Raw genomic sequence first — 23079 nt, 5'->3', positions numbered from 1 at the left:
AGTTAAGAACATTTTAAAGGGTTTGTGGATTCAAAAATATTTCTTAGGAAAATGGTAAAAAATATCCACAAACTGGTCAAAATAAGAACATATTAAGAACATTTTTAGGCTCAAAACTCAAAAAGTTAAGAACATCCGAAGGCTTAAAATATTTTCGATTTTCTTATAAAAAAACGTGTATTTTTCTTTCTTATTTTTCATCAAGTATTAATTCAAAACAAAAGATTTTTCATTCCCATAAGTGATTATTGGAATGATTCAAGATAAAAGATAAATTACGATGTCAATTTCATTTTGTTTTGTTGACTTGACTCGTGCTAACCCATTAAAACAACACATAACCACACGTCATAATTAGCAGGAAAAAATATGGCGCGAAATTTTACTTTTTTTCTTCCTAATACCATGATTTAGAGGCGTGGCATCAATCCTTTTTCTGGTTAGGTTCCATTCCTTTGCGAAATCTAATTGGTGAAATCTGCGAAAATTTATTTCCGATAGACCTTTTCCAATACCTTAGAACTGCTCTATTTCTGCATTGTGTCACATCACCTTTGATTCTAATATGTAAGCCACGGCATGTGCCACTTTTTATACACATTTAGAAATAGTTTTAGGGTTTAAAAGTCAAGTGTACTTGATTTTCAACTAAACTTTGTGCTTGAGATTTTTGTACTTTTCTAGGAAGGCTGTTGACTTCGAAACCATCAGTTTCGATTTAATATATTTTCCTTTTTCAAAGGTACCGTTTTGTTTGACACATTTATGTCGATAATATTCATTGGGTACACGTTCGACATTGTTTATAAGAACATTGTTCTTACTTTCACCATTTCTTGACTATTTTTATCCATTTCCCTAAGAATTTGGGTGTTTAGAGCCCGCTAAGCCGTAAAATTCTTAACTTATTTTGGCCATAGAAGCCTTATGTTCTTATAAAGTTTGTTCTTATGAGAAAAAAAACGTGTTTACAATATGCAAAAAAATTTTTTCAGTGCCATTGAACTTACAAGCCTTCTTTATTTTATAATTTCATACATTCCTGACGGGCATAGCTATGCCCTTTAAGGTCTTTTTTATGATTCATGTAAAATGCCGTGTCACATAACGATGTGATATTCAGAGTAAATTTGACAGAAAAAAAAGAAAAAAAGGACGCTCCTTTTTTGTCTTAAAAGGTACTAGAATACAATTTTTACTTGATCGTCGTACTCAAGAAGTCAAAACCATGCAGGCTTTCTACTTCATTTTGCATGTGCTTTGATGAAAATACCGATAAAGAAATATTTGTTTGATTTTCGAACTCCTTGTTGAAAATAATTAATTGTCAACTAAATTGGATGACAATGGACAGTTTACGTTTTCTGAATCCTATTGGTTAATACTGTATAAGGTTTCATTTCATTGACTATATATTCTATTGGGAAAGGTCATATTGAAAGGTTATGTCTATCCTCGTGTTACCCTATTTTTTCGTGAGATTGAATAATCTACTGCATCAAACGCCGATATAATTTTTTTTCTTCTAGAAAATGCAAATATTGGCAGTCAAGTGTAACTTCATCCTTTTATTTTCTTTCGCATCGACGAAAAACAATAATATATTCTATCTGACATTAAATCTATCTGAATTGAATCCTACATATATGCATGGATCATATTCTATTGCATATCACGACTCGGTTATGTATTGCAGAAAATACAAGGCCAATTCCTACCTTTCTCTAAACACGTTTTATATAAGAACAAACTATATAAGAACATAAGGCTTCGGAGGCCAAAATATTAAGAACAAGTTAAGAACATTTTAAGGCTTTGCTGACTCTAAAACACCGAGTTTCTTAGGAAAATGGACAAAAACACTTACAAAACGGTTAAAGTAAGAACATGTTAAGAACGTTTTGAGGCTTATAACTTAAAAAGTTTAGAACAACTGAAGGTTTTAAAAACTTTGAATCATAAAAAACGTCTATATTGAAAAATAATTTTTCAGTGTAAAAGTTGGTTTTTAAAAACATTCTATCGTCGCAATCTCGAGTATACAAAATTGAGTAAACACCCCTTTTTCTGAGACGAAGGCAACAATTTTTTACTACACATGTAAATCCCTTCCCGACCTTAGAAGACCTTTCAGCAAGTCAAGATCAGCCAACTCTGTTATTTGCATGTTATGAAGTTTTGTACACATTTGTACTTCCGGCTGACTATTGCAATGTCGAAATAATCGTACGGTTATTTTAGTATTACCTGATCTAAAAGAGATGTTTAAAGATAGAATGTTTTAACGTAATCGAATTTCCCCCAAATAAACTGCAAATTATGGGCGGCGGTATTTATCAATGCTAATTTCAATTTTTATATTCAAAATTGGTCTTTGGTCTCTTTAAAACTGAGAATATATAGTTAGTGAAGATTACTTGGTTAGAGCGATCAATAATATTTTGAACTGTTTTGGGAACTGAAAATATAATTTATTAAATAAGAAAGCACCAAAAAAGTAATGTGTCAAAGCATGGGATTAAAAAGGAGATATAGAAAACAAGCTAAAACGCAACAGGATATTTTGCGGTTAGCAAATGACCGTGTTCTAAACGACTGCGGTAGACTTTGATATCGTTTTTGTGTTTTACAACCATTAGAATATTTTGTTCCTCAAGTCTCATGCCTCTCCCCTTTATCTCAGACTACGATAACGGGCTTAACTGTTAACTGTCAATTTTGAGGCTACCCATGTGGATACTTTGCTTTAATGTTGAAATTAAATTATCATTATTATTATATAGAAATTAAATTGTTACGCATTTTCATTTCGCAATCTTAACGCGTTTCTTGTTTTCAAGTTTCGTTTTCATCGTGATTTTTATTTCGATTGTTGGAGAGTATTTTGAACTTTCGTTTATTCCAAGGAAATTCTTTGCCCTCCTACACAATCTATACATCTTTTTGTTAATGTTGTCTGCTTGGTGGCATGTACACACATGAAACCACCAAAGTAAGAGACAGTGCTCTTAAGCTCGATACCTAATACAAAAACAATTTTTTCAAGATCATATGACGATATAATAATGATATTTAAGGGGAGGTTATTGACAACTTAAACATTTTCAAGTGCTATTCTTAAATAAAAATAACATTATTTTGTACCTAAAAAATACCAATACATATCTTGTTAAGCAAGACAAAGGTCTTATTACAGCCACAACTGAAAGTAACCTCAACATTTCTATACAAGAAGTGTTTGATAAAATTGAAAGACAAAAAAATGACAGGTTGGAAATTTATATTTCCCTTTCAGCTAAGCTTTCTTGCTTTGAGGTATCCGACGTTTGTATTAAGAAAGAAAAGGTGTTGATAGTAAAGCAATAATCATTCATGAAAACAAGAAACCACAATACCGTAACATACATATCAATATCTCTCATTCACCTAAAGGCTAATCCCTCGATGATAGGGTATCATCACCCCTTAAGGTTTATTATTTATTAAAAGAGAAATCGACTTTTAAACTGGATCAAAAGTAGCGTGTACCGTCTTAATAGGCACTATATCAGACTGCGCGTTTGGAATGGAAACATCGTAGAGATTTTCTTCGTTGCTAGAGAGAGAACTTAGAAATGCTTAAACTGTGAACCACGGCAATATGATTATATTTTTGAATGCGTTACTATACAAAATTGAATTCATTTGAAGACCTTCAACTTGGAAAGAAATTCAGTATACTTACATTTTTTGAACAATGCGTTTCCTTCATAATCTACCCAAACCAAAAAAGCATGTAAAATGGTGTAATACCTCCAAATAATTACAACTTCCACAATTAAATAACCATTGATTTTAATGCCACAAGAAATTGATTATTCACAGTAAAACCAATGTATATCAAGCAAGCTAATTTTCGACAATTTTTTGATACTCTAATAATGATTAAATTAAAAAATTAAAAAATATAGCTCAAGGTATTAAATTATCTTTGCATTGTTTTAATTTCCGTTTCAATAAATTTTTCGACACTCAAAATCTGTATATAACATTTAGTACAAATTCGTAACCTCGCGACTCATCAAATCTCAAAGGATCTGATCAAACGAAAAATGCAAATCATAACACTCAATTACTAAAGTCAAAACAAGCGTAAACAATACCATCAAAAAAAGGGGGACTGTTTGCATTTGTGTTACAGCGTCGTTGAGCGCGAGAAAACATAATAAAAGCATTTTTTTGTCTTGTATTCTTCGACCACGATTCTGGTTGGTTCAAATACAAATTGTTTGTTCTCGTTGAAAGTTTACCGAAAAAAGCAAACATTAAAAAAAATCTTTTTTTGAAAGATGACAGTCGTTGACAAAGGTTGAATAGAAAAAGGACGCTGATTTTATTTGCTCTTCTACTTTTTTTTCTGTTTGATTTTTAAAAATTGTACAATGGATAGTCAGTCAATGAGCTTTTTTTTGTGATTTTACCTTTGAAACTTTAAGGAGGTCAAAAGCACAATATAGCGTTAAATAAAACATTCGTTTCAGCATCGACGACATCAAAAATATGACAAGCAGTAGTATCATCATAACCGACTAGAACTGCGCAAAAATTGAATCCGTGAAAATTGTTATCATTTTTGCGGTTTGGCGTTTAAACACTGAAATAATTTTTTTTCTAAAGAGCAAGTATCTTTGTATTTATTCAAATTTTATTTTCTTAAAAAATCCAACTGTGAAATTAGTGAGGTCATCCGAAAACTATTTTTTTATAGATACAGTGATTAAAAGCTTCCGACATCCCGGTAGACAGTAAGGAAAAAATGCTAAATTTCAGCTTAATAATACAGTGCATTAGAATACTGGTTGGTCTACGATCAATAATTTAGGATGTTTCTAAAGATTTAAAACACGGACAAAAGACGATATCGGCTTCACATGAAAACTCAGATTTGACCCCCGAGATTTCCCCACGATGGTTTGTGCGGAAATATTTTCACCGTGAACTTTTTCCCACGCAAAGCATTGTAGGCAATTTCCGGAGGTCAAATCTGAGTTTTCACGTTAAGCCTATATCGTCTATTTGCATCGCATATGGTTTTAAATTACATGCTCCAGCTAAAGAAATTTTTTTCTTTAAGCTGAAAATTAAGGTAACATGATCCTTTAAGGTGACAACAACCACCGTCACTTCGAATGTAATTTTATCATATCCAATAAAACAATATTAAAAAACCGTCTCAGTGAACTTTATTCAAATAATAGATTCAAATTTAATTGAAACGAAATACTTTTTGGGTCAATTTTTTCCCAATAGTTGTCAAGTAATCGTTCTATAAATACATTCATTTTAAAATTTAATATTATCTTGCATCTTCGCTTGATATGTACTACGATATGTATATTTCTCATTTTATTCAAATTATCAAGAATTATCAATCGTGATATAAAAAATCTACAAGCAATTACTAAATGCAATCTCAAATAAAACATTATACCTAAATATATAACTAGCAAGTCCGGCGGAATCGGGGAGACTGGGGGGACTTCAGCTTCCCCACTTTTGAGCAAATTAGATTTTTTTCCCTCAAATTCCTAACGAATTTTATCTTATTTTGAGTCTTTAGCCTCCCCACTTTTACCGTTGTTCCGCCAGGCCTGACTAGACTATTAATTTCGTTTAGTTTCACCCAATATGATATTTCAATTATAGCATACAGTACATATTTAGTCAAATCCCTACACCGTATATCTAAGATTGTTGGAAATATATTTTTCAGTTAATTCGAAGTGTGAAGCTAAAATATGAATGACCAAAATCTTGTTAAATAATATTACGATGTTACATTGATGAAGATTGATTATGAATACTTAACACATATTTTTTATTAGAACGTCAAAATATTTTTCTTGCTTAAAACCTGAAAACTTGTTATTTTTAAGCAATTTTGTGGGTATTTTAGTGCAACTTTCCACATTCTAGACCCCACATAGCCTTGAAATGAGAATCTTCATAAAAACTTGGTCTCGAACATTCATGCTCTTATATACGTTGTTCTTATAAAAAAACGTATAATATAGAAATCGGTACAAGAGACAAGGTCAAGAGGCTCATATGGGTTCTAAGTTTTTTATCAAAACGAGATGAATGATTTCTGCATTAAAGAGGCCGGCATTTTTCGGGAGCTTTTTGAAACAAACTAGTAAGCATTGATATAAAAATTTTGATTGTTTTTATTTTCTTCTCAAATTGACTTGTCGTCGTCCATGATGAGGCAAAATTCTTAAATAGGCTTACATTAGTATTAAAGAAAAACTGATTTTAAATGTTAACGAAAGAAGAAAAATCTATGTTAAGGTGATTATTGGTCTATTAAAAGGAGTGGAAAGAAATTCCGTAAATTCGATGAGTCCGTAATGAGTCGGTATCATCATTAATATCCGTTAATACCGCTCAAGTCATTGTGGAAATACCTACGCCAACGTTTATGAGCAAATTGAGCAGTGAGAAGGGCTCAGCAGTAACATAAATATATCAATCAATGAATATAAATCGAAGTCAATGATCAAATAGTACCAAAACACGATCAACCGTCCGACTAAAATGTCATTTATCGAGAAAGACCTACCACAATACTTAAATTACAAGCCTTCCCTGATCAAGGAAGGAAAAGGATGCTCTATATATCTATACAAATGTGCATTTTAAATGAAATCTTGTCTTGTCATTTTCAAGGGAGCTTGTTGCTTAATTAAAACATGAAAGTCATTATATCATTTAAAACTATACCCTAAAAATGTGACTTAATCGATCAAAATAAAACTCAAACGCATTCCTGATACACAAACGTTTCCCCTGCATCTAACCATCCATGCAACGTCATAAGATGAATCGGAAAAAGGTCTTTAGGCAGGGATATTATTCTTAAAACGGCACCCTGTTGTTTGCCTTGATATTGATATCTATTGAAACCTAAAGCATCTCATCACAGGGTGCCATTCTTCTAACAATAGGCCAATCATCTGGTGCTTAATTAAGTAACTGACAGTCTTTAAAGCTTTACACTGTTCTGAAAGTATTTTGAAGCAAACAAGCGTGGGGTAATAATAATGATAATTAGGAGTTAATATGCCCCAAAAATGCCTTATTATTTGACGAGTCCACAAGGTCAAAGTCAATGCCAAAGTATTTTGAAACAGAATGTATCAGTACCTATTAAATTGCAAATATGAAAAAAACAACAAAAAAAACCATTGTTTGACTTATTCGGGGTTTTTCACAAAAAAATGTCTATAAATGCTGTAAATCACCAGAATACCTGTTAATCATGAAGTTCCAAGCTACTCTTATCATTCACCAGAAAATCTGTCTTAAAACAATGCTTTTTATTTATGAATTACATATCGAAGAAATATTTTAAGTTCGTTTAGACCCATCACTACTAATTGAATCCACGTGCAACTTAAAACATAACACAAAAATGGCACCATCATCAATCATATTGATATAGTCACACATCTACTTAATATGACAAACGATTAGTCGATTTCAAGATTAACAAAAATATCTCTATATTATTTTCATTTTGTGGTCTAAGAGGACCGGCCCCTTCAAATTCAATTCTTGGAAATTTCATCACTAAAAATGATGATAAGGCTAATTAATACCGAGTACGGTTTGAGATATTATCAAAAATCTGGATTGATATTTTCGAATAGAAAAACTTTTGATTTGAACCTATTTACAGGTTTTTTTATAAGAACATTGAACATTTTATAAGCTTGATCTTGAAGCAGATGTTTTTAACCTTTTGAGTTTAAAGCCTTAAAATGTTCTTAACACGTTCTCATTTCCTGACTATTTTTTACCATTTCCCTAAGAAATTGTTCTTATAAAATAAACGTGTATGTATTTCCTTGAGTTGTACTCTTTTACAAGAACCATCAAATTACCCTTGTTATTCTAATTCAATTGCATTCTGGGTCTCAAATTATTGTTACTGTATCTCTTCGGCAATTTTGTTCATCATATTCTTAAAGTATGGTTCTTATAAGAATTACCATGTTTTACGGTGCAATATCATCATCAAACGTCAAAAACGCCTTACTTATCCCGTCAGTCAATGCCTGAAACATAATCAAAACGCACAATAGAAATCTATTTGGAGAGACTGGTACGCCAAGAAAAGAAGCCAAATGCAAAAAAAGTCCTGTCGTCAGTCAGTCACTCATCAGTCAAATTCCATTCCCTCATTTTACAGAAAAGTCTATCATCTCTTTCCTAGCATATTTGTGAATATGTAATTGACATTTTTCGTGTCGTGTTAATTTCTTTTCTGTGAGACTCGAGATTCACTTAAAAACATTGGCCTTTTTTCTCCTCCAATAGGATTTGATTCTGGTTTTGCCGTATCCTCTGATATTTCTTTCATTATTAAATTGTGAAAAATCATTGAACTATCTTATGTCTCTTTTTCTCGAGAGATCAAGTTTGCCATCGACTTTAAGGGATCCCTTTGGGTGGGGATAATTTTGGGATAAAATGACGAAATTTTAACTGGAAATTTCTATATAATAGCTTATAGAACATGTGTATTATGGGTATTTAAGGTAGCATTAGGGCTCCAAATAGGAGATAGTTCTCGTCTTAGCGATAAAATAACCCTTGTATTTTTACTTTCTTTTCAGTACAACCTTGTGAATTGAGACATTTGCTACCCGATACCAAATAAAGAGACGCCCGCATTTCGACAGGTATTGATTAACTTATTGTCACCCATCAGACAAACAAATTAACACTAAATACTCAATGAAAGCAATAGATTATGTATTGGGAAATGACATCCAGGTGACAGACGAAATTCCACACCCAAACAAAACACAAACAAAAAAAGCAAAAAAAGTACTTTTTTTGTACGGATCATCTGAAAAATCCTTAATCCCTAAAGAATTTTGAGTCATGAGGATTACGTATCGTAACGTCATCACAATGATGTCATATAAGGAACGACCCTAAGATCTCTTATCTTATTCTGTTTGTTCGAGGTAAACTAGAGATAATGAAAAACAATGCCATGATGCTCCAGCGGTTTGTGTGAATGCGTGAATGGGCTTTTTCACTTGCGTTAATGCGTCAATTGGAAAACCTTGCGTGAACAGAAATTACGTTAATTTCGAAAAGATATTGCGTGAATTTGGAAAAAAAGCGTCCACTGGGGCGCCTCCATGATCTACCCTTGTGCTTCTGTAGAATACATCGGAAAAGTAAGATGCATCTATTTTTTTAGTAATTTTACACAACTATTCAAACCTGCGTCAAAAAAAACAACATTAAAGCAGTTTAGGTTCGAGCTAATAAGGGTCACATTGATGAAATATCTGTATTCTTGTATTTTACTATGGATCGCCAGCAAGTACCAGCAAATTAACTATAAGAGAATTCCTTCGAAAAGAGCAAAAATAAATACTTTGTTGATTTTAATACTCTTACACACAGATCTCCATTAAAATACCTTCCAATTTTCATATGAAATACCCGATAACTAGCCTTTTTTTCTTTTTGAAAGTTTGTAACTATAAAACACGAGTGACATACAACAAAAGGGGGAAGGTAGGATTAAAAGTCAATCAATTCATTCATATCAAAAGTTGTACTAGAATGAATGCTTTGATACAAACGAAACGAAATTTTTTAATGAAATTTATTGCACTGTTCTAGGTAATCGAAATTAGGAAATGTGTAAATGCAAGCCTACATTGAAAGGAAAAACACATTATCTGCTCCTATTTAAACGATTGTTTCAATTGTCAACTCTTTTTAGGTCTTAAACGAAATCTAACGTTGTTATAGGGTTGTATAAAATGTATATTACAAAACACCAGGTAGATGTTTCAACATGATCGACTAAAATCTTTTAGAAATTTCCTAATAAAGAAAAGAAGAATGAAACTATAAATATTTTATCCTGTGTCAACATGAACAATATATGATACAACTTTTAAAACTAATTTCCTTAACGTCTTTTTATACAACGCTCGAAACGATTATAGGATTTACACGACTTCGATAAATCATCGTGTTTCAAGCACACATTTCTCTAGAAATCAATAACTCTTCCAAAATAAACTTTCATACTCAACTCTTCGGAATCTCTAGAAATCAATAAGTTTTTGTACTTTCCTTTCCACCTCTGATTTAGAATCTTTAAAAATATTGGTTTCAAGGATCACGATATTTTTGTTTCTTTAAAACCTTATTATTTTTATCTTACTCTCAATTGTGCAATCTGCCTTGTTACATAGTGGTTAAAGCCTTATCTTCTTTTCATTGTGTGATAATTGAAATTGAAGAAGAGATTTCTGAGCATTTTAAAATACCCCTTTATATGGCTAACTCCTGACTGACTGAAAACATTAAACAATATCCAATCATTGAGAAAGAATCCGAATCAAAGAATGTACGGTGGACTTTGGTTAGTACGAACTTCCACCATTTCAATCTTTCCCTATATTCAGATTTTCCTCTGATTTTAACACATCCGGTGTGCGTTCAAATTAGCATGGGTCATCTGTAAATGGGCAATGCAATGCTTTCACGTAGATTAAAAATTCAAATGGTTCCTACCTTCGTGTTTTGTGCCAGTTTTCATCGAGACCAGTTTATTATGATACCAAAAACAAACAAATTGTAAATATTCGTCAATCAATTTTTCTTCTTCTCGTGCTCAAACCAGTTGGTTTTTATGTGTATATTTCTATGAAAATTTAATATTGGTAGTTATTAATCTTCAAAATTACCAATTCCAATTTCATAAACAAAAACAATTATTTTTTCGGTAAAACAATATTTAACCATTTATAATTTCCCCTTCTAAACCAAACTCAATAAAGGACCTCTTGAAACATACTTTCTCTCTAACAGAAATTGACAAAAACTAATATTATCAACAATTAAATTCCTTATGTCAAGGACATAAGATTTGCTCTGTTAATTCCATATTTCAAAAAATTATTACACTCTCTTTTTATTTATTTCAGAGTACTGTCATAAAAGTGCTCCTTGAAACATCCAATCCAAAACGCAATAAAAATCAATCATCAAACGACCCAATCCAATCAAGGTAATATTTTATTTAGTAATCTTCAATATTTTTTTTAAAACCTGGAATGTAAAGAAGAAATGACAATTGTATAATAAGTATAATTCCATTCACAACCACAATTCATTTAATGAAACACTCAAGGAAATCAAAAAATAATTCCATCCAAGAAGTATTTCACTGTATCTAAAAAAAACTGATAATTTCTAAATTTAAAACACGTTTGTAAAAAAATACAAGTATACATCATAGAGCATACCGGATTCTAAGCTAAAATCAAGCAATTATCAAATGAGGCTTACTGTATTGTCTGTTATCGATACCTACACCAAAATCAACAAAATAGGAAAAGGTTTTCTCTTACTTTACTCAATTTTTCTTTTCTTAAAAAACTACTTAAAAATCCTTTTTTCTTTTATTTTCTTTACTTTTTATTGTCGTAAATGCATTAATCAACCTTTATAGAATTCATTCGTTTTTTACATACAGTCAAAATGTGCGCCTCGTTAGATCTCTCTTAATAATCGCAGCTCATACGTATCTGTCCTCTTGCCTAGCTATAACAAAAGGCATCATCTATGTACCAATATCATTACTAAATAAGTTAAGCTCTCGTTGAATTTGTCAAGGAAAAGATTCCCGTCTTGAATGCCATTTTTTTGAAAAGTAATAACAACAGCATTGCAATGAGAAGGAATTTTGAACAAAACAAAACAAAATAATAATAATAATGGATGTGTGTGTGTGTTGTACATCAAAATGAAAAAGCATAATATATATAAAAAGATGGAATGAATAAAGAGAGGAGAAAAAAAACGAGAGAGGGAGAATGCAATATATATTACGCGATTTAGAAGCAGCTAGATGACGGAGGATTAAAACTTTGTTCAATTTTCTCTAAAAACTTATAATGTAATAAAGTTTCTTGATACTTGCTATTAGAATGTAATGACTTGATTTTGATTCTACATAGCTCAATCAGTTGCATCAGAAACAGGAAGTTACCTAGCTGCTGCTAGGAAAAAGCACCATCAACATGCCCTGAAACGGCCAGGAAACAAACAGGATTCAAGCATCATAACCTACAAAAATATCATTAAGTAATACCAAGCTATTTCAATGATCCTGGACAAGTGCATAGCGAAAAAAATGTACAGGAAATGTTCTTATAATCATGGACACATGCAGTGAAACGTTGACAATTTCATTTTTCTTTTGAATTAATAGTCCTCGCAATATTGATGATTTTACCACGAGTTTTCTACATTCCAATTAAGCTTCAGTCAACAAGAACATTTTTTCAACATCTCATGTCATTGGTCAGACCATAAATCTATTAATTAATCAATCAAAATGACCTTGTTTCTTATAAATGTACTCTAGCACACATAATGTTTCAGTCAAGGCTCATGAATTAACTACAAATAGGTCCCCACAATAGATGCAGACATGGTCATTAATGTCGATTTTAGATTAATAATAATTATTTTGTCTACAACTTCGACAGTAATTGCACAATGAAATATTACCATAATTAAGTAAAATACTCATTGCAAGAGTGTAATACTACTAGATAGAATCCAACAGAAGACTGGCCCCCGAGGCTCAAACATCATTTTGCGTTCGATCTCTTTTTTTTTCCTCTGTTCACGGCTACTTATGAAATTGATGGCTAAAAGCGATGCCCAGTGTTCCTGCAAATTGTTTTCGGAACAGGGGGGGTACCAAGTCAGTGTACTGGACCATAGGGTACTAACTTGATTTTTGGATTTTTTTCCAAAAAATTAGACCACCACCATTTTTAGTACACTGTACTAACTTTTTTTCACGGTCGGGGCTTTGACACCACCCTTTTAGTACACTGTACTAACTTTTTTCCACGGTCCGGGCTTTGACACCACCTTTTTAGTACACTGTAATAACTTTCTTCCACAGCCGGAGCTTTGATACCACCCTTTTAGTACACTGTACTGACGTTTTTCCACAACTAGATTTTTATTACCACCCTTTCAGTACACTGTACTGACTTCTCTATGACCGGATTTTTGATACTACCCTTTTAGTACACTGTACTAGCTGTTTTTTCGATCAGATAAGTTTAGAAACCACCCCTTATAGTGCACTGTTCTAATTTCTTCTTAGCCAGATAAGTTTAATTGTCACCATATACAAAGGTTTTGAAGCATTTTGCTAAGAAAAGCACCAAATTATATAAAAGGAAAGATTTGAATATTAAAATACTTGAATCCTTATATAGTACAAACACTGAAACAATGAAACAGACAAAGCAAAGTCAATCAAATACAGTGAAATTAGCTGAAATTAGCACGTCAAAACACTCAAAATTAACTTTGAGTTATTTCCCTTCTTGTGACTTGATTTCTGGTTGTCTGGCAAGCTGTAGCAGTTTTTCTTTTTTGAAAAATAAAAATGAAAGACTTAATAACATTGTACACAAACTGAAATGGAAAATCTTTTATCAAATGTAATATTATACAAAATATATAAAAAGGTGCTTTCCCGGGGGGGGGGGGGCACTCCAGGTAAGTGACCTACTGGACGTGCGGCCCTTAACCCTTTAAGACTTTGCGTCCCCGATGAGTGTCCCCAGGGCAAAAAAGCAAAAAAAGTCGATGTCGTCCAATTCTAATGAAATTACGAATATAACACAATTAAATGGTGTAGAATTGAATGGCAATATTGTTTTTTGTGTATTTGGGTCTTTTAGAGGGTAAAATTGGGGGTTTTGGGCCCAATTCTGGGCTTTTGGGGCAAAAAATGACCCAAAAATGAAGTTTCTCCAATTTCGATGAAACTTTCCAGTTTTATCCAATTTTTCATGTTGAACACGAATATGAAACTTAAAATTCTTCAAAAGTCCTGAAATACCCTCAAAAAGGGGGTTTTGGGCCCAATTCTGGGCTTTTGGGGCAAAAAAATGACCCAAAAATGAAGTTTCTCCAATTTCGATGAAACTTTCCACTTTTATCCAATTTTTCATGTTGAACACGAATATGAAACTTAAAATTCTTCAAAAGTCCTGAAATACCCTCAAAAAGGGGGTTTTGGGCCCAATTCTGGGCTTCTGGGGCAAAAAATGACCCAAAAATGAAGTTTCTCCAATTTCGATAAAACTTTCCAGTTTTATCCAATTTTTCATGTTGAACACGAATATGAAACTTAAAATTCTTCAAAAGTCCTGAAATTCCCTCAAAAAGGGGGTTTTGGGCCCAATTCTGGGCTTCTGGGGCAAAAAATGACCCAAAAATTAATTTTTTCCAATTTCGACGAAAATTTCCACTTTTATCCATTTTTTTATGTAGAATACGAAAATTTTTCCAGAAAAGGAAAATCAGATGGGTTTTCAGAGAAACAGTCCGTGAAAGCAGCCGGCGAGGCGACCTTTTTTTCCGATGTGTTCTGAGAGCATATTTCAGCTAGAAATTTTAATTTGTTCTGATCAGACTTCGAAAATCAATCAGCTAAAAATAATGTGTTCTGGCGAGACAGGGGTATAATTAAGTTCATCTAACGTGTTCTTGTTGTCTAAGTAACCCTGGAAAGCTATGTAACATAATTTGATTGAACATAGAAGTATGAAATAATATTGATGAAAATGATAGTTAAATTCCTATCACACATAAAAAACAACTTTACTACAATACCAGTTCATAGTCATATATCAATCATATATTCCGTATATATACTATACTAATAATACACTAATGAAAAGTATCGAAACTTTTCAAACAATAAATCATTTGTAAGGAAAATGCACCAAAAGTAACAGTTATGAAAATCAACTACAATTTATGTATTTAGAAATTATATACAGAAGTGTATGATAGAAAATCGTTGTATAAACCGATGATACAGAGAATCTCAATCTTTGTCAAATGAAAACACTCTCATACGCGTTTTTTGACGCCAATAGTGCACTTTGGCTTGAGCATAGACCAATATCGTTCTAAACTCGCTGGAACTCGACATGTTGACAGCTATTTTGCAAGTGATTTTCAATACTGCCATATTTGCATTCATTACCATGGAAACAGTATGCACCAAGTTGGACTTTTAAACCAAAATCTGGAAAAATTGCCAATCAAACTAAAATTTCCAAAAACCTTCATTTCCTAAATCATCATCAGAAAACATTCACACATTTATAATATCTTCAGTCTATTTTCATAAATAGCTCATCACTTCTAGCCAATAACAGTGCTTTCTATAGGAATAAAAATCTTTAAACTCGTTTATCTCAAAACTAGGGGGTTTACGCAAAAAAAAAAAAAAAAAAAAAAAAAAAAAATAAAAAAAAAAAAAAAAAAAAAACAAAAAATGTTATCTAACTGTTTCAGTCCATAGAATTTGTTTGGAAACAGCAAAAATATTAACCTTGGGACTAAAAGCAGGTTGAATTAGAAAAATTGGACCCTCTGATTATTATTTTGTATTACTGACAGCCTAATGTTTAGACAAAAAACCCTTTTACAGGTGCAAGTTTGGGGTTAATTTTGAGTGTAATTTTAAATTATTCAATAAAAATGTTTGTTAATTCACGTTTCATTAAAATTAAAGAAGCTCGACTGTTGGGTCTTGTTTGAACCCTGAAAAGACGAAGATTGGACCATAAACCCTCTTATATAAGGGGTGTCTCGGGGGAAGGGGGGTTCATAAAACTTGAGTGTTGTTTTCGTATTCTACATGAAAAATTAGATAAAAGTGGAAATTTTCGTCGAAATTGGAAAAAATTAATTTTTGGGTCATTTTTTGCCCCAGAAGCCCAGAATTGGGCCCAAAACCCCCTTTTTGAGGGTATTCCAGGACTTTTGAAGAATTTTAAGTTTCATATTCGTGTTCAACATGAAAAATTGGATAAAACTGGAAAGTTTCATCGAAATTGGAGAAACTTCATTTTTGGGTCATTTTTTGCCCCAAAAGCCCAGAATTGGGCCCAAAACCCCCTTTTTGAGGGTATTCCAGGACTTTTGAAGAATTTTAAGTTTCATATTCGTGTTCAACATGAAAAATTGGATAAAACTGGAAAGTTTCATCGAAATTGGAGAAACTTCATTTTTTGGGTCATTTTTGCCCCAAAAAGCCCAGAATTGGGCCCCAAAACCCCCTTTTTGAGGGTATTTCAGGACTTTTGAAGAATTTTAAGTTTCATATTCGTGTTCAACATGAAAAATTGGATAAAACTGGAAAGTTTCATCGAAATTGGAGAAACTTCATTTTTGGGTCATTTTTTGCCCCAAAAGCCCAGAATTGGGCCCAAAACCCCCTTTTTGAGGGTATTTCAGGACTTTTGAAGAATTTTAAGTTTCATATTCGTCTTCAACATGAAAAATTGGATAAAACTGGAAAGTTTCATCGAAATTGGAGAAACTTCATTTTTGGGTCATTTTTTGCCCCAAAAGCCCAGAATTGGGCCCAAAACCCCCAATTTTACCCTCTAAAAGACCCAAATACACAAAAAACAATATTGTCATTCAATTCTACACCATTTAATTGTGTTATATTCGTAATTTCATTAGAATTGGACGACATCGACTTTTTTTGCTTTTTTGCCCTGGGGACACTCATCGGGGACGCAAAGTCTTAAAGGGTTAAGGGTAGGTTTTTTGGACTTTGGAAAGTGCACTGTAAGGGTTGATTATTGAGCAAGTGAGAAAAAGTGCACTGTAAGGGTGTAAAAATTTTGAGGTAAAATTTGAGAAATTTCAAAAAAATTTGCCCTGAAAAGGGCAAAAAATTTCGAAAAATTACACTTTAAGGATCGATATTCAGCCAAATTTTTCCTGCACTGTAAGGGGCCGATTTTAGAGACCTGATTTTTGGCCGAACGTACGGTCGTTTTCACCCCCTCCCCTGGTGATTTCACTTATATACAGATTTTTTTTCAATTAACATCAATCCAACAAGGTTACTAAAAAACATAAAACAATAGAGCGGATTTGTTTTTATAAAACTTGAAAGCTTCGATTCGAACGTTTACACATTCAAATTCTTGTTGTTGCCATAATGTTGATAGGGCCTTAAAGAAAACGTAAACAAGATTGGAATTAAGGCCGGTCTCCACTTGCGCATGCTGCGACTCTGAAACAAATCCAATCAAGTAAACAGGAAACATTGGGAGAAAATCAGTGTACCAATTTGTATAGCTTAGCCAGCCTTGACTTGAAGGTCTCGGACCAGCTTGTACCTGGCAAATTATGCCAAATATACATGGGAATTCACTGGGTTTGTGTGTTTTTACTACTGAAATTAGTACATTGTACTAACTTCTCAGTGTGTATCAATTCAGAACACCACCCTTTTTAGTACAGTGTACTAACTTTTTCATCGTATTTTTCTCAGAGGACCACCCTTTTAGAACACTGTACTAACTTTTTCATTGTATTTTTCTCAGAGGACCACCCTTTTAGTACACTGTACTAACTCAATTTAACCTAAGAAATACACCACCCCACCAGCTATGGGCCAGTACATTGACTCGATACCCCCCCTGTTCGGAAATAAAGTATTTCTTGATCATCGCCTCTCAAAAATACGCTCCTCTGGAAACACAACGTAAAGTAACCCTTGTAGCATAAAAAGCGGAAGTAGAAATTATTGCTATTTTTTATTTTTACGATGGAACCTCTTTTGATGGAGAACCTTTATGACTCAAGTGTCTGCTTAACGAAAACAAGATTTATGATCACTTCAGTTAACACTGCCTTTCAAACCTTACCCTACACATGGCGTCTTAAATTCAGAACGACATGACCTTTCTCGATAACTCGAAATTTCCTCAACTCGAACAAATTTGTGTTCCTCGTGTGTGTTCGAGTTATGGAGACTTAACTGTGTTTTATTTTGCCGTTCCTCGTTACTAGTCCTTCAAGGGGAGGGTTTGTAGGGGTTCGAAATACCGTTTTTCCGTCAAAATTTTGAAAATAATAACACTGACACACCGGTTTGTAGAGTTGAAAATACCGGAATACTGACAAAAAATATGGCTAATCACCGTCACCGTCTGATTTAAAAAATACCGTTTTCTTTTCTTGTCAAATCCCGTAATACCGTACAAAAAAAGGGCAAATCACGTCACACCGTAAAAGTACAAACCCCCCTTCAAACCAGTTGGTGGGTTGTAGAATGCGTTTTGTCGGAATCCAGAAGTCGAATGTCCGCTTCTTCGATATTGCACCATGGGTGTCTATGACTATGGATTTAAATGAAACATCTTCCATTTAAAATTCCTAAACCCATCCGCATCAATCCATTTTTCCCATATTCAGGTTCTATAGTTATAAGGAATTCTTTCCCCTTTAAGAATAAATTACGCCCCTATGTCACAGACTTGCTATGAAACCCTAGCCCCATTGGGAAATTGACTTTCATTTTATCCCCACTCGAAATTCAATGTTTAAAAATTGCACTCCAAAACCATCACCACTGGAACCATCTTGGAACAATAGAATTTCTATCCCCATTGGGATTTCAATAGGAATGTCTATCGCCGTGGAGGAACAAAGTTCCACCGTGGCTTTGGAACAAGGGTGTTAAATTGGAATCTTCAATTTGATTTGCTTTGATTGAGAAATGACATGCAAGTTATGCTTATAGAGCAGACGTAAACTTTAAATGACAATTTTTAACCAATTCCTCCAACATTTCTCTGTTCCAGAGAATGACAAACATTCTTTAAATATTTTCAATGAACAGATTTCTTAGGAAAAATTGAACCGATATTATGCCTTACCAAGTTTAAAATATAGTTTTCAAATCTGTATCAGAATCAAATTTTGAAAAGTATGAAGGTGTTTTGGGAAAGTAGATCGTATTTTGTCTTGTATCACTATCAATTAAATAGATTAAACTTGACTTCACTATTATAGGATAAAACTCTTATTTGGTTACCTTCTTCAAGAGCTGTTCTTATAAAGAACATGCGCACGGTGGATATATTTAAAGAGCGCTTAGACTAACGTCTTCAAAAAGTTGTCAAGGCTTAAGATGGTTATCACAAAGTTAGTAAATCTCCAACTTACAATTTCTTTCTAGTTTATCACCTTTATTTCAACTCTCCCTCTTACAGAATATTAAAATTGCCTTAGTCTGTCGTAGCATTGATATTTTAAACAACATTTTTTTTTACCAAAACATTCATGATATGCACCATTGCAATGTCTTCCGTGGACCCAGTTGATTGGTTTTAAGTGACTGATTTTACGTCACTCACAACAAATCAGCTGTTGGGTTCGTAGTGTAATGTCAGAAGACATTGCAATGGCGCATATCATCAATTCCAAGGTTTGGTCTGGCTAACGCAATATTTCCCAAGAGTTTCTGATTAGGTTTTCTATTGCTTTGTACTGCTGAGAATAATGAATTAAGTTATTGTTAATTACATCAATTTGCAAAGTTGGCTAAGTGTTCCAGGTCTTCATTTTTATAGAAATAGAAATTTTTTCTAGAAGCAAACGTTCGAATTTAAAGAAGTGATTCTTTACGGTTAAATTGAACACTCGCTAACTCATAATGGCGGAAGTTACGTAACATTTTTCTGGACTAAGTCGCGGATTGTTCTTAATTTGTTCATAAGGTTTTGGCTAAACTCATCCTTCAGAAGACATCTTTTTCATTACGCTAAAGAGCATTTGTATGGCTGACCTAAAGAAGTGTATGCAAATTTCCATTTCAGATCAATGGTGATAAATCAATTTCACCTGACTTCATTTAATGAGATGCGAAGAAAAATGTGGTACACAATTATAAGTGAAAATTGCTTGCACTAAATTAAAAGAAACTTGTAAATGGAACTTTATATTTTCAGATTGTCAGTTTGTATTTGATTTAATGCCGACTCATACTCCTTTGTTTCTCTTATAAAAATTACTTCATAGTTTAAAAAAGATTGTTAATTTGTTATGAAGGATTATAGACGCAAAAAGCAAAACAAATTAGGATAAAATGGTATAAAATTCAAAACAAACGTAATGTAACATTAAAAACATCGCATTATAATGTATTAAGTAGGTCTAAACCAATTGCATGATGTAGAAAATCTCGTTATTACAAACCCGTAGAGATTGCAGAGGTTGATAGAAGGATTAATTTTTTTTCGCGCGTCAAACAAATAGCAACTTCTCCACAAAATGGTGAAAGTAAGAACAAGTGAAGAACATTTCTAGGTCTCAAAAAGTTACTATCTAAATTTCTTTTTTTCTTACCTCATTAATATATATACCCTAATTCTTCTTTCTTTTTAACTCGATGATTCATTTGTCCACACAGCCCGCCAACTCCAACTCCCCCATATATCAGTACAGTGCCATGGAGCGCACCCACAAGTAGACCTTCAATCAATCACGCAATTTCTTTTTCGAAATTCACGCAATTTTTAAAATTTTTTATCGCATTCACGAAATTTAAAAAGCCTATTCACGCATTCACGCAAACCGCTAGGATGGGCTCTCATGGGATAGAAGGAGCCTGAACTGCCTACTTTGACCCCGGGGGGGGGGGGTACTTAGGCAAAATGGGTGCCGGGTATGTGCGAGCCATAAGGGTACCTTTTTTCGATCCTCAAAAGTCTCTCAAAGGGGTAAAATCAAAAGTTAGTCTCTGAAAGGGTCCCAAAATCACGAAAATCAAAAATTTCTCTCTCAAAGGGTCACGATTTCCAAAAATTTTGACCAAAATTTGGTGAAAATCAAACCAAAATTTGGAAAAAATGGACCAAAATTTAGGAAAAAGTCTCTCAAAGGGTCCCAAAATCACCAAAATTTAGTCTCTCAAAGGGTCGATTTTCGATTTTTGGCTCGGACATACCCGTCACCTCGCAAACCTAGTACCCCCCCCCCCCCCGGGACTTTGACCTACTTTTTCCATAAAAAAATACTACCAGAAAAATAACTCTGAAAAATGAAAAATCTAAACTAAATTCCAAACATCATAAAATTATTCATTTAGATTTTAAGCCCATGTTTGATCAAATAAATATTCCGTCATATTTTTCAATTAACAGCTGATTATTTTGAAGGGAAATTTCAAAATCTCAAATTAATTCAATATAAATATAAAAATAATTCGCAAGTAAAATAAGATAAGACCTAAAAGTCAATATTTGATAAATATATTAATAAGCTTCTGTCAATATCAAGGTTCCCTTTCATGTATGAAATGAAATTCTAGACTCGAAAGAGTCTCCTCCAAAATGCTATGCTCCCTGGAAATGATGCAAATATTTAGGCTGTTATAAAACTTTGCAACGGAAGTCATAAGTTAGTGCAAAAATAGGCTCTACTGCTATTCATAAAATGCACCATTGCAATATCTTTCACGGGCCCAACAGCTGATAGGTTGAAAGTGACGTATTGACTGATTTTACGTCACTTACGACCAATCAGCTATTGGGTCCGTGATTTAATGTCAGAAGTCATTGCAATGGTGCATATCATGAATATAGTAATTTCTCCTAGAAACCCTGGCTCTAAGGAAAAACAATGAATTCTATCCGAAGTTAACGGGCTCTACCCCCCTGCAAATCAAACCCCGGAGGTCAAATGTTTCGCTAGAAAATTGATACCTTATCGGGGAAAACTTCGTCGGGAAAAATTTTCGTCGGTGAAAATTTTCGTCGGGGAAAAGTTCGTCACTTGCTGGTACTTGGTAAACGCATTAAGGCCGGGGAAAATTTTCGTCACTTGTCCAAAATTTCGTCACTTTTCCCCGATAAAGTTTTCCCCGATAAGATATTCAAACAATTTGGAAGCAATCAAATAAACTGCATAAATCAAAAGCATGAATATTCCGATTTAGCAAGGTAGCAATGGAGACCGGTCTAGATCTCAATTTTTGCTAAAAGAGAGCTAATGGATACATATATAGCAGTTATTAGCCCTTTTTGTAATCAAAACAAAGAATCTTCTTAATGAAAATGAAAATGAAAATGTCAAATTATAAATCCCTTACTAAAATCAAATCAAACTTTCTCGCTCAGAAGTTCAAGAATTTTTCTAAACTTTTTTTAAGTTTCGTGTGTTCTTTTCCAAAGCCACAAAAACTTGATAAGAAGCCATAAGGAAAAAAAATGAAAAAGAAAAACTAATTTAGATGGGAAAGAAAACCGAAAGAACTTTGAAAACAAAGCCAAGGACTTTTACACCAGTCAGCCAAAATTTTGTTGTGAAAAGGATTTATCTTTTGGCTACATAAATTAGCAAGTCGATATCAAATTTAGAATTTTATTAATATTCCCATTAGGTTTTATCGTGCTTTGCAGAAACTGGAAATATTTTTTTCCAAAATAAATCGTCTTGATTGGGTTTTGCTTTAAGTTCATCAAATTTGATCGTTTACACTACATGCTTTTATATTAGAAAACGGAACACTATCATAGATTTTTGCAACTGAACATAAGTCCCAAATTTTAGAACATTTTTACCTGTAAATTGCCAACTATACCTGAGCTATATACACAAGACCTTCCCTTTATCGAGGTATGTGTTATAAAATGTTTAATTCAACAGTACTAGGAGTGCACGTTTTTTCATAAGAACAAACTATATAAGAACATAAGCCTTCGATGGCCAAAATGTTAAGAGTAAGTTAAGAACATTTTAAGGCTTTGAAGACAGTAAAATACCCGAGTCCTTCTAGGGAAATGGACCAAAATACTTACAAAATGGTGAAATTAAGAACATTTTAAGAACATTTCTAGGATAATGACTCAAAAAGTTAAGAACGCCCACCTAAGATCCCAAATTTTAGAACATTTTTGCCTGTAAATTGCCAACTATGACTCAGCTATATACAGAAGACTTTCAACGAGTAGAGTACTGTTTTCCCCAAAAAGTTAAGAATATCCTACGTTGAAACGGAAAACACCATTCTTAGAAAAAAGGTTTGAAAACCTCATTTCCACAGCAAGGGGATCGTTCGACTACGTCTGGGAACCAGGCTCTATTGGAAAATAAGTTTAAAGATCAAAAGCTACTTTTGTTATACAAAGCTAA

General features: G+C 33.1%; 1 protein-coding gene and 1 long non-coding RNA gene across 5 annotated transcripts in view; one reads left to right on the top strand and one right to left on the bottom strand.

The window, feature by feature from the left end:
- The window catches only part of LOC136818493 (contactin-4-like), a 32776-nt gene extending 22048 nt beyond the window's left edge, over positions 1 to 10728 (bottom strand). For 2 of the 4 annotated variants that reach the window (XM_067074827.1, XM_067074833.1), the window contains exon 1: positions 10597 to 10728. The gene's annotated coding sequence lies outside the window, so the exon portion shown is untranslated. Of the gene's footprint in view, positions 1 to 3724; positions 4087 to 10596 lie in introns of those variants that run through there. The other 2 variants (XM_067074834.1, XM_067074828.1) reach the window with 2 other exon arrangements.
- The window catches only part of LOC136818495 (uncharacterized), a 57910-nt gene that overhangs the window by 25709 nt on the left and 9122 nt on the right, over positions 1 to 23079 (top strand). Inside the window, exons 2-3 of the long non-coding RNA XR_010848244.1 lie at positions 8661 to 8726; positions 11010 to 11092. This is a non-coding gene — a long non-coding RNA (uncharacterized lncRNA). The remainder of the gene's footprint in view (positions 1 to 8660; positions 8727 to 11009; positions 11093 to 23079) is intronic.

The sequence above is a fragment of the Clytia hemisphaerica genome, unplaced genomic scaffold (assembly GCF_902728285.1).
Source record: "Clytia hemisphaerica strain Z4C2 unplaced genomic scaffold, Clytia hemisphaerica genome assembly, whole genome shotgun sequence".
Lineage (NCBI taxonomy): Eukaryota > Metazoa > Cnidaria > Hydrozoa > Leptothecata > Clytiidae > Clytia > Clytia hemisphaerica.
This window is presented reverse-complemented; position numbering and strand designations above follow the sequence as displayed.